General features: G+C 44.1%; 1 protein-coding gene across 1 annotated transcript in view; it reads right to left on the bottom strand.

The window, feature by feature from the left end:
- KCNB2 (potassium voltage-gated channel subfamily B member 2) overlaps window positions 1–7,165 on the bottom strand; it is a 189,268-nt gene extending 182,103 nt beyond the window's left edge. Inside the window, exon 1 of the mRNA XM_063170305.1 lies at window positions 6,864–7,165. The gene's annotated coding sequence lies outside the window, so the exon portion shown is untranslated. The remainder of the gene's footprint in view (window positions 1–6,863) is intronic.
- Between the last annotated feature and the right edge of the window lie 5,674 nt (window positions 7,166–12,839).

The following is a 12,839-nucleotide window of genomic DNA, read 5'->3' as shown; positions in this document are numbered from 1 at the left end:
TTTCTAAGAGGACTGTTCCCTGATTCAATCAAGGTGAATGGTAGGCCTAAACCTACCTGGGCCACAGACAGGAAGAGACTTGGCCAAGGGTTACAGTTTGAAAGGAGCAGACTTACTCAAGAGACATTTGTCTCAGCCCATTAGGAGCCCATCTCAAATTCCTATTGTGGTCCTTTACAGAAGCCCTGAAAGCAGAACAAAGGAATGAATCAGGCCTTGATTTTTGGGAGACTCAATTTTTGACAAGTGCCTTTGCTGTTTGTTTTTCCATAGCTGGAAATGTCCCCGAGGTCACAATGTCCCCGAGCATCAGCAAGTCTTTACAGAAGGCTCTTATCATTAAAAATTAAGACAAAATTCCATCTAATCTTGATCTGAAGAATCCAACCCTTCAACATCTTGATGTCTTCAGCTATAGGATGCCTTGGAAAAACATCCCAAACGACTACTACAAACTGCTGTGCAGAGCCTTGGGGAACCCAACACCTTCTTTTGCCTATCTGAGGAAAGCAGTCACCCAGAAAACAGAAAACTTTGCTTCCTGACCTTATCTGTGACCTTATCAGTTTTGGTTCCACAAAATGCACAAAGATACAGTTGGTCTGGGGGTCAGTAAGGGGAAGCTGTTCTTAGGAACTCCAGTTTAACACTGTAGAGAAGAAGCTACACTGACTTTTAGTCCTACCTGATACCAAGAGTATTGATATTTTTTGACCCTCAAATTGACCTGACAATAGAAAAAAAGTGAAGACTCACTATCATGCACAACCCTATGCTACTGTTACTATAATTCTGAAATCAAGACAGGCTAAAAGGAACACTTTTATAAAAATGCCACTATAAATTAATTTATTTACTTCTATCAAGCCAAAATGTATTTTTAAAAGCCACAGCATCCTCTTAAATGTGCTTCATCAGAGCCATTAGTTCAGGGTTTCTAATATTAAACACCCAAGTCCCAAGTTCAAAGAAGGGTGTGGGAACCTCTAAGGCAGGATCAACTCGATACTTCACAGTCAGGAAGAAGATGCTCTTAACTTCCATCCAGGCCCAATGCATAAGCAGGATCAAAAGAGACACAACCCACCCACATGATATTCTAAGCCTGGAAACCTCCTCTTACAAGAGGTATGTAAAACAGTCCTTCAAAAGAATTGAACAAGGTCTACTCTTTCCAAATACACCTTGAGGTGGTGGCCTTGGCTCCACCTTGATGTCATTGCTTGGTCATTAAGCATTCACTGAAAGGACCACACTCATCCCTGTGACTCAAACCTGTGGTTTACATCTTCCAGGCTCCTGCTGCTATCAGTAATCCCCAGGACAGCTGCAGTGATGGAGACCATCCCCACTCCTACTGAACAAGAATGAGGCAGCCTGTGCTTGAAAGACAACAGACACGAATGAGTCTATAACTGGAGGGTGTGACCAGTCCTTTGGTGGGTGGTAATCTTGGCCTACAAGAAGTGAAATGTTTATTCGCATCATGTTAATCTATGAAAGGCCTAAAAACTCAATTTTTCTCCATGAGTACCCAAACCACAAGATTACCGAGGAAAAGCAAGATATTATTGCTTCTACCTGGATTATCTATTAACATGTTGAAGCAGCTAAACATTCTCATCTTTTCTTCAGTTCAAAAGGAGCAGAAGATACTGCAGAAGCACTGCTAATGCCACTTTAATGGCATGCCTAAATAGGGACCAAAGTGACTATCAGTAGCCAGGCTAGTCCTGAGAATAAATTCAAGTACAAAACTTACCCAGTTAAGAGGTTTGCCCTGTGTCAGCAATAATAAGAATGAAGAAAGCATAAGAGGAAATATTCCAGAAGGCAAGACCTTCTAGACAGCACTCCTGTCAAGGTAGAGCGATTCTGTGCTGTTAATCTCAGCAACCGCTGGAAAAGCACGTTCAATACTGTCATTCACAGTTGTGTGATTTCAAGGCTAATTAAGCCTATTCACTGTTTTGAGTCTGCTTAAATACATTAGTGTGATTCTTCTAGCTTCTGCAGCTTGCCAGCACTTTCTGCTCAAACTGTCTCAGAATGTCTCTGGTATATGCAAATTTACACTGAATGAATGGCTATAAATTATAGCAGGATTATTCTGCCATTTGAGATGAGATGAGGTCAACAACCTTGTAGGTAACCAAATCTTCATACCTTAAGAGGGCAAATGACACAACTGAAAACTGTATAAAAAGAAACACTGTGGCTTCATTTTGAGTTCTTGCATTTGACTGTAATTTTTATCTCTATATATATGGAAAATAGAGCTAATTTTCAAAAAGTTAACTATTGATGAGGCACTGCGAAATACTACTTTATGAACTGCCTTATAAATGCTCTGAGGCAAATTTATTCTGTATTTGGACTGTACTGCCATAACTGATTTCTATTTCTTAACTTGTTAGGCAATCAGGGGGAGAAGCTCATCTCCAGTGTCATCAAAGAAGATTAGGTTTGAGAGCTTTGTTCAGTTAATTATCAGCACAGCTTTGCATTCATTTCCTCGTAGCATGGTTTTACCTGAAGGGCTGACATTTATGTCCTAACAAGCTAGTACCTGGATACGATGGCAGCGAGAACACCTTGCAATACCAAAGTCTGATTTCCCAGTAGGAAGCACTTTCCTAGGAGTAACACAAACCTAGGGGCTTATGCATCACGTGCCAGTGCTGTGGTGAGAGAGCTGCCCAGCCCCTCTGCCTTGGCTCAGGCTGCAAATGCCCTCACACAGTTTTACAGGGCACTGTGCTCCCCTGTCAGGGTGCTGAGAGGGGCAAATTGGTCAGTTCCCTTTGTTCCCTGTGAAGAGTTCAGTTGCTCTTTATCGCAGCCTGCTCCTAAATGCTCAGAGCTGCATTATGCCAGCATTACATATATTATTTATTGGCTAATAGATTGTTGTTCTGACTCTCTTGCTGGTGCCAGCAGTGATGCTACTGACTACTCTTTATAGTCATCCAGAGAAGGAACAGGGATGTACAGAATCCAGACACCTAAGTCACAGCTGATCTATCATTATGGCTAAATATAGATTTCCTGCATTAGAAACAAATACATTTAAAACCCCACTGATTTTACTGGCCTGAGACTTTTTTTAATTGTTTCCCTACTGTTCATACCATAATCCAGGAAGAAGTGCATTCAAAATAATATTCCTTGTTTTCTGATTATGCCGTTAACATCATCATACTTTGATGCTGGTGAAAAAAAAGTAGTTTAAGACACTCATGCTTTAAGAAATTCATCCATTAAGAAACTCCATCCCTCCAGACTTGGAAGAAGGAATGTATTTCACAGCAAACAAGTGAAAACTTAGAAAGATGCCAATGTGTGACTTGTGCTGAAATTTCTGCACATTCTGTAGCAAGCACTGGGACGGACAAAAGGCAAAATAGCCTTTTCTGTCCTTCCAGATTTTTATGAAGAATACAGACAGATTTAAACCTGATAGATTTTAAATATCTTGACTGATGCATACTCTCCTAAGGCTTTTATGGTATATAGTGGTTTGGGAAGTGGTTTTTTTACTGGGACTGACTTTCTACAGTAACCAAGATAAGAAATCTCCAAATTCTGTTCAATAAACATTTGAGTTGTTAAGCTTCTCTGTTCAATTTTTTAAAAGAATTTAGTCATATATATGCATTTTACTTGGACTTTATTTGAGCATGACTGAGCACTGTATATATTATAGCATGCAATATGATACCTCCAATTGCATAATAGTGAAGAAAAAAATCAAAATAATGAAATTCTTTCCATATCTTTTCCATATAGCCAGAGAAGTATAGATTAAAAACATATGAAGCTATGGGATTGCACAAAAATCTACATTTGCAATAGGATTACATTTACTCTGTAATGTCCTAAGGAATTTCTTAGCACATTATCCCATAGAACACTGTTGCACATCTTAAAAAATCTCTGCAATTTAATATTGGAAAATTTATTTTGGTTTGAAGTTAATATTCTTGTTACAAAGTAAACACGCATTTCTCCCTACTAAAATGTGAGTTAAAACACAATTCCAAAGATTTATTATGAAATCCAAGAAATCAAATACCTAGTTCCACTACTCCAGCAATAACCACAACAGAAACATGCCAACTACAGATGGGAAATAAAAAATATTTTCTCTTGGGGTGCTCATATCGTATTACTAGAAACAGCAAAATACAACAAAGTAAACTACAGCCTGTTTTTTTATCATGCATCCATTATAATGTTTATTTTATATTATTGTTTAATGTTTAGTTTATATTTGTTTTATATTTATGTTTATAATAAATATAGATAAATAAAATACAGTTCAGATACCCCTTAGCTAAAAAAAAACCTTATTCCTGAAGATGATAAAAACTTACTATTGCAATATTAGACAAACATGTATAGTCCTCTCAGAGGCAATCATTGCTTAATTCCAAGAGCTGTGAGCATTGCTGGGTCAGAAGACATTATGCAATAAAATGATGAATTAATAGAATTGACCCTTGAAAACATCCAAAAATTCATTTTTAGGCTGCATGTATGTCTACTGTGATGAAGCTGAAGTGTTGTGCAGCTTTAAGTGCTTCCCTTTCTGGCTGCCATCTCTTGCTGTGGGGAGCAGCAGGTCTGTACTCTGGTAAAACAGACAAACACCTCCAGGAGGGTCTGCAGTGGAATCCCACTGCACTGACATTCTTCCAGTCACTGCCCCCTTCACCAGATATCTCAGCTTGCATTCCTCCTCCGAGCTGAGACCAGACAGACCTTCCCCAAGGTGCTGTTTATATCATGACAGACGGAGTAAAACACTGACTGAAATATCCTTCAGCAGGTAGCTTTAAATACAGCAACATCATGGAATATACTTTACCTGCACATGTGGTTACATGAAGCTCCGGGAAGTCACATAAGATCAGAATTTTTTTTTCTAAAAGTGACAGTAGCAAACTGTTTGGCAAAATCCCAGCTGTTGGCAAGAAAGCTATTGCAAATCTTGACCTCTCGCCTTGCTTTGAATGGCAAGCCAGAATTTGCCAATTAACTTTCACTTAGAAGAAGAAAAAGGCTGAGTGTGAATAAATATATGTGATATGGCATTGTTAAGGCAATGGGACATTTTAAAATGCTGGAGCAAATGGAGATGTTCAGGCTGAAGCATGCTGCTCTGAACAGCACCTCTCCCTCATCTCGAGCTGAAGATGTTTCACTGCCTGCACACATCTGAGGGAGGGCAACCTGCTGAGCTCCAGCAACAGCATCCAGCCGAGAAAAGAGGGAGAGAAATTTGAATGCTGTGGTTAGAGCAGCCTGCAGAAGCGCTCATTGGAAAAAAAAATAACAACAAGCCAGCTGCAAGTTCCACTAATGCTGAACTAAGTGAGAGTTTATCAGTTGTATCAGATTTATCAGCTGTTTGAACAGAATAGACAGAGGTGCTAAGAACCAGAAACAAACTATTTTTTTCTGTACTGCATCTTATCTCTCTGGGAAAGACTCCAGAGTTTTGCTAGCACATCTTGGTGATCAGAGAACAAACAAATTCCATAAGTGGCATGTACTCGCTGACCCTGCTCCCCTGCAAGTTTCTACTAAAACTCCCTGGAGGATCATGTCCCAGGCTTGGTGGAATGTTCAGTTTTGCAGACCTTGCCCAGCCTCTGAGGCTTGGTGCTAGCTCTGCTCTAAGCTGGCCAGACTCGCCAGCTGAGCAAACTTGAACTCTCGGTGTTTTTAATGCAAAATGTTACCAGACAGGCTTTTCCCCCTCCCAAGCCTGCCCAGTCTCCCTGCTGTTCTTCCTCTCCTAAACCAATCCTGGCACCTACTCAGAGCTCCAGGACAGGGTCACTGAAATCCTTCACTAAGGTGTGCTTTTAATAGCAAGGTCTTGATGACTGTGTATTCGCCAAGGAACGTTGTCTCCACCTGATGCTATGGACACTTGCTTTCTTACACAAACACTGAAAAAGTGACAATTTTGGCAGTGTTGCTAGAGTCAGTGTTTTCTGCATTGAATTAAAATGTCCAAGAAAATGCATATATATTGCCTATTGTATCTTAATCATTATGTAACTTGAATTGAATGAAGTCCAAACCCTACTATAAATATGGACAGTACATACACAGGGTATAAACAAAGGTCTACCTTCACCCAGGCAGTGAAATTTTGACGGAAGAAACACACTGAATGGTTTGTAGAAGCCATGTAGCCAATGAACATGCCTATTCATAAAGACATTTAGATTTTTAAATCCAGGGGCCAGCATGCTCCCTACCTACAGAAAGCATATATGACAGTATATTTTAGACTACCACAATGCTACATGTATTTTCTTCTATAGAGGGGGTTTTTCAGCCCCCGGGAGGATGGGATAATTCCAACGACAGCTACCGAGAAGGCTGAGGTTTTGTATCATCAGGTTTCCACAAGCACTATCAGAGCATCGGAAACAAATGACGAGCCTTTATCGCTGGAGCTCACCCACGGCAGGAGGCAGAATACTACGAAATGTCATTCCCTCCCTCCCTTTAGCAGCTCTGAAGGAACAAAAACACAAGCCACGGTTTCCGAAGCGCTCCAGGGTGAGGGTTCTGTTAGCCAGCCTCAGACGGATCCAGGCAGCCGGGGAGAGCCCCGCGGCTCCGTCCCGCCCCGCCGATCGCGCTCCCGGCCCGGGGCACCCCGGGGCTCCCGCGGGAGCTCCGCGCTCCCGGCCCGCCCGGGCGCTCCCGGCCCGCGGGCAGCCCTCGCCTCGGCGGGCAGTCCCACCAGGGCGGCAGCGGGCCGTGGCTCGGGCTCTCCAGTAAACACAAATAAACGCAAAAGGCAGCCCTCGGCGCAAGAGGGATGCCCTCCCGCTTACCTGGCTCCGCGGGCGCCCGGGGCGCCGCCGGGGGCTGCAGGAGGGATTCCCCGGCGCTGGCAGGGGCTGCTCGGGCTTCCCCGGGCACCGCGCGGCCGCCACAGCCACGGCAAGGGATTTGTTTTGGTAGCTCCTTCCCGGGGAGGGTTTTCCTCTACATTCTCGGCTCCACATCACCGCCTCTCCCGGCACGGAGAGGGCTGGGGGTGGAAAAACCACGGCAAAGGCATCTCCCTCCTACCCCCGGAGACGAAAACCCGCCGGAGCAGCCGCGCGGCGAGCGGCTGGGGTGTCGGGCGGAGGATGGGGGGGGCCGGGGGGGGATAAGAGTGGAGCCCTCGCTGCCCTCGCCCCGCCGTAATCCCCGGCTGCATGCGAGCCGCCGGCTGCCGGCGCGGCCGCCCGTGTCTGCGGCTGTGCGCGGCGGCGGCGGCGGCGCGGGGCGGGGGGGCACGGCCGCTCCCGGCCGGGGCACGCGGGGCGCCCCCCGCCCCCCGCCCGCCCGGCGCGCTCCCGAGCGCCGCGCGCGCCCCCGCGCCCGCCCCGCGCTCCCCGGCACGGCGGGGGCTGCGCGCTCCCGGCACTGCCCCGGCGGGGCGCGCCCCCCTCCCCACACCGCGCCCGGACCGAGGGGGCGCAGCCCCCGCACCCTGCCCGGGCGGGGAACCGCGCTCAGACACACCAGCCACGCACAGACACCGCGCCAGTGCCTCGGGAGGGGTGCACACGCTCACAGACGCACAGACAGACACACAGACACACACCCACACACACTCGTGCACATGCATGTACACACACAGCCCGCACTGACCCCCAGGCAGGGGATGTGCGCACACACGCGCACACACAACCCACGCTAAGGGCACCCTCCAGGCAGGGGATTCCCCTCTCACACACGGCTGAATCCGCGTTAACATTCCTACGTATGGGATGCACGCACCTCCCAGACCTCCCCAGACAGGGAATGTGCGGGCTTGCACACGAACACAAACACACACACTTCCATGTACTGTCCCCTCCCACACACACAGACACACTCCACCTTCTCCTGCTCAGTAGTGCATCCACAGCATCCCTTCCCAGTTTTCCTTTCCCAGCCAGGGGCTGGAAAGCCCAGCAGGGCACACAGCACACAGCACAGGACTGTACCCCGCCGATGACCCGGCCGGCCCAGCCTCGCTACTGACATCCTGAGAGCCTGCCGAGGGCTGAAGCCCGCAGCAGAAATCCAGTGCCGGGAGAGCCAGGACCCTTCACCCCTTCATGGGGCAGGGCTAATGCATTTTTGTCATCAAGTCTTGGCAAGGTTGCAGGCTGCAATCAAGACTTCAGCTACTCCTGCTGCCTCCCATAGTGTTTTATAGCTCTTTATTGTTTTTCCTTGATCATTCCAGATAATGGGAGGAAGTCTCTTTCCCTCATTCATTAGTGCCCCACTATATTTCAGGTATCAGATTAGAAAGCTTTTTTCCTTTTCAAGCTCTTCTCTGTTTCTCAGGTTTCATAACAGTCCATCTGTAGCTTTGCCCTCTGCATTGTGTTGCTCAGGCTTCATCATTCTGTAGCTCTGAGATTCAGCCTTAACTGTTGCACATTTTGCTGCTGGGATGAAGGCTTTCCAACAAAACTTTTATCAGCTTCCTTTTTTTTTTTTTTAATTCAAAGACCTCCTAATTCTTTTGAAAGCTATCCAAGAAAGAGATTGGGCAGTATGTGCCAACATGATTTTAATTACAACCCACCAAAAAAATAGGTTAAACTTTGAATGCTCATTTACTGTTCTGATGTTCACCCATATTATGTGAAAATAAAATAAATAAAATCTCACTGTCTTGGGGACACATAAATGTATGATTTTTAAAAAAGTTTGCCTACCTTCTCCCAGCCTAACTGCAGAAGTTTTCTGAATGGCAACCACAGCAGTAGTCCTAGTCAGTGCTGAGTTCAAGGCTAGATTCCTATGAAAGCTCCAGCAGAATGTACTTTTTCTGAAACCTGGACACCTGTGGCATAGGCATCCATGCTGCTCAGCCTAGTCTTACCCTTATGGTCAATCAGGGAAATTCTCTTCCACATCTTACATGTGATAAACAAAGCTCCATAGCAACCCATTCCTCTCCTCAGCTACTCCCCAGCTGAAATGTTGGTATCTCTGTCTTTCATATGTTCCACCCCTTGTGTGTATCCACGTGTCTCATCATTAATTTTTGAATGCACCAATCAGTTTCAGCTGAGCAAAACTCTCAAAGGCAATTAAATTACAACAAGTTTAAGAAAAAGAAGGGAGATGGATGAAGTTAAGTACCTCTTTGTGCTCAGAGCATGGCAAAGGTGACATTAGGAGTTCACGTGCTCAAAATCTGCATGTACATGTGACATCAGTGAGAAAAGTTAACTGGAGCATCTGCCTTCTTAGCCACTGCAGTTCAGTAAAGCCCATGAGGCAGAGCTATAGGAAACTGGAGTTCATTCCTTCAGATTCTCATTAAATAATAGGTTGTGAGGAGCTCCAGTTCTCCTATACAGCTTTTCATGATGCAGTGAGTGGTTTTGAAGCACACTGTGTTTTCTTGAGATTTTATTACTTGATTTTTCATTTTTGATAAAGGAAGAATGTCTTATCTCCCTCTCATACACACACCTCCAGAGACTAATAAGTCTTACTTATTGGGAAAACTGACAGAAAGTGCAGTTCATAGGTGAGTTGCTGCAGTTCACTGGCTGCAGTGGTATGCATGCTGTTAGACACTGCTCCAGAATAAGCAACTGATCTGCTTTCAACAAGGAGAAGTTATTCTGGAATAAAAAGCTCCTTATTTTGCTAGTATGTCCGCAGTAAAAGTAATTTTATTCTGGGAAATTATTTTTGCACATAGAGGTACATTATCCTGCCTAAATTCATGTTTACATCACTGCATCTTTGTTATTCAATTTTCCTTTATAAAGAGATGCTAGCAGTTCTTGGCTCACTCCTTTTCTAGGCTTTGAGCATTTATGTTTGTGAACACTCATCTTCTGCTCTTACCAGCATGCTTGGATATTGAAGGGAAGCCTTTGTTGGCTCTCTAGTTATCAGAAATAAATGCAAAATGTATGGCCATGCTGCTGAACAGTGTCTTTCAGATCATGTGGGAAAGATTTCCTTTAGAGGAGTTTAGTCTCAGTTGGTCAGATAATGGGAAGAAAGAAAGAGCTTGAGAGAAAGAGAAATCTCTTTTCTACCAAGATTCTGCTGCAGGATTTTTCCCCCTCGTTACAGCAATGTTCTTCAGAATACCTTTCATCCATCAAGACCATCCTTGTAAACATTCTGGGCCTCTTCCTTCTGACTTAACACCCAATTTATATAGATGAGTGTGCTAGGTCTCTGTGAGGCAGTGCTTCCTAAATGCCTCCCAGCAGTGAGAGGAGAAGCTGTTTAGAGGAAGGCATGGATGGAGGAAGATGGGCAGACATTTGGAAAAGTACAACCTAAAATTACTATGACCAGGAGGATTGTTCAAACTCACACTAAATGTTGCAAGAAATAATTGTCTTCTCCACTGCTGAACACCTTGACCATGCCAGTGAACTCATGTGAGCCCCTCATTTACTTGCTTTTGAAGAAAGAAGAGTGGGCTTATGTTTGTCAGGGCCTTGAAGGCATGACCAGGACTGCTGGCCCTGATCCACTTTCCCTGAAGACTTCCCAATCCCTGTCTATGGTCCAGGACACCATTTCAGCTCAACACAGGGCTTTCAGTCCCTGCCTCAGACACACTTCCCTGTGGAGAAGGGAATAATCTACTTATAGACTGGTTTAATGGCTATTCCTTCTTGTAGGAGCAGATATTACATTAAGCACCAACAACAGCAGGACTGCTGTAATCAGCATCAAAGCTGGCCTGTCTAAATAAATGGTTGATCATTTTCCTGAGTGTAATCATATCAGTTGTTGCAATGCTGAAATATGGTTTTGAAATGTATCTTAATTTCCCAGCAGTGTGTCTAACAAATGGCAAAAATAAGTTTTAGAAGAGTGAAGCCCATCCCAGTGCCCTTAGTAGCACTCAAGACTTGCAGAAAAAACAAGTCAAACAAAGGCAGCTTCTTGGCCAAGTCCAATATTCTCTTGAAATAAATCACATTAGGAATAGCATCTGGCAGTAGCATAACCCACCACAGTTCACACCAAGTCTTGTCTGGATTAGGGACTTCCTGATTATTGGAATAGCTTTCCATGCTTCCTATTGAATGGTTGGGGTTTGTTTTGCTTTTCCCCCCCACTCTTTTGTTTAAGTTTTGATTTCCTTTATCATATTTGTCTGACTCAGAATACTATGTTTTCTATTCTTGTTGCCACAGATTAGGCTCTGACATTCTTTTCCCCTCTTCCAGAGGGGCTCCTGGAAGTGTTTTCAGCCCTTTCACAGGCTGCAATGAGGCAGCAGTCTCACTAATGTTTGAAGGCTGCCTTGTGACACATCCAGGGGTGATATGCTGCTGCACACAGGGACAATAGTGGCAACTTTCCCCTCTTTAGTTGCCATTGAATGGAAATTTACAGAGCTGGGTATCCCAAAACCAGAAACAGAGAAGAGCAAGAGCATAGCCAGGAAGGACAGACCATGGGAAATATGCCATTGTAAAACAAGCCATAACTTGGATGGGTTTGAGGGTAGTGTTTTGTCTGTTCATAAAAACTGTTCATTGTTCCTTTCTTCTCTAGGTGGATTCTTGGGGGGTTTTGTTTGGTTGGTTGGTTGGTTTGGGTTTTTGTTTATTTTTTTTTTTTTTTATGGGGGGATATTTAGGGTATTTTGTTGGGGTTTTTGGTTTGTTTCTTGGTTGGTTTGGTTTTTTTGTGGGTTTTCTTGTGGGTTTTTTTTTGTTTTGTTTTTGTTTTGTTTTTGTTTTTATTCTGGACAAATCTGCATAAGAGAATAGTAATTGGTGTCAGGCAGGGCTACAATCAGTTATAACGTGGCAAAACACAACCAGAAACCAAACTTGAACTAAACAAAGGCATATCGTTATGATTAGAGATGAATTATTAGAGTTACAGTTAGACCTGAAACTGACATTTCAAATTTAGACATTTTCTCATATGCAGAAGTCAAATAGATATGATTTGCTGGTTGGGTTTTATGGCAAGCAAACAGGATGCCTGCTGAGTGGCTCTGGAACTCAACACTGCAACACTTAGGTTCTAGGATGTAGGGCTCTCCTTTGTGTAACCTGAGATAATGATGATTTCCAAAAAGTCAAAAGTTTTTTAAACCTCCTGTAGTAAGCTATTGCAGCTTGCATTTTTATTTAAAAAAAAAATGCGTATTTGGTAATGTAATTTTCATACTTTTATTTTTTTATTAGCATAATCTGGATATTAATACTGCCTGACAATTAAAATGTTACCTGGTGTTACTCACAGACCTTTAAATGGAGATCCTATATTTTGGCCCTATGCCAGATCACAACCTGAGAAATAATTAAGCTTTTTTTGTGAATCTCAGGGATGGTACAACCCAGATACAAACTTGGTCTGCTATTGCTTTCTAGAAGTAGCAGTGGTTTGGTCCAAGTTGATGCAACTGAGCAGTCTAATAAAACCCAATCCTGTCACTACGAAGAGCTGGCACTTGCTGGTGACATTATATAGGGGATGCTTATAACCAAAGCCATATTTAGCATGAGGCTTGTTTAGGTGATCCAATATTGCCTGCTAACTTTGAACTCTGCAATGAAAAAATATGTTTCCTTAAATACTATCTCTGAGAAGATGGCTTTCATGCCTTCCTCTGCCACTGCCTCTTCCACAGTCCCTCCCTGCTACCTTCTCCCCCATCCCTTTCAAGGCAGAGGCCCACAAGGAGGGTTCTTCATTCCCAGGAGGGCTGTTATGGAAGACATCCTTTGCAAGCCTCTTTTGAAGTTTTGCAGTACCTGCCTGGGGTTTATGTACCAGGCAGAAATTTTTCTGCTTTTCCCCAGTCTGGT

Source organism: Melospiza melodia, chromosome 1, assembly GCF_035770615.1.
Source record: "Melospiza melodia melodia isolate bMelMel2 chromosome 1, bMelMel2.pri, whole genome shotgun sequence".
NCBI lineage: Eukaryota > Metazoa > Chordata > Aves > Passeriformes > Passerellidae > Melospiza > Melospiza melodia.
Note: the sequence above shows the minus strand (reverse complement) of the source record. Positions and strands in the feature narration are given on the sequence as shown.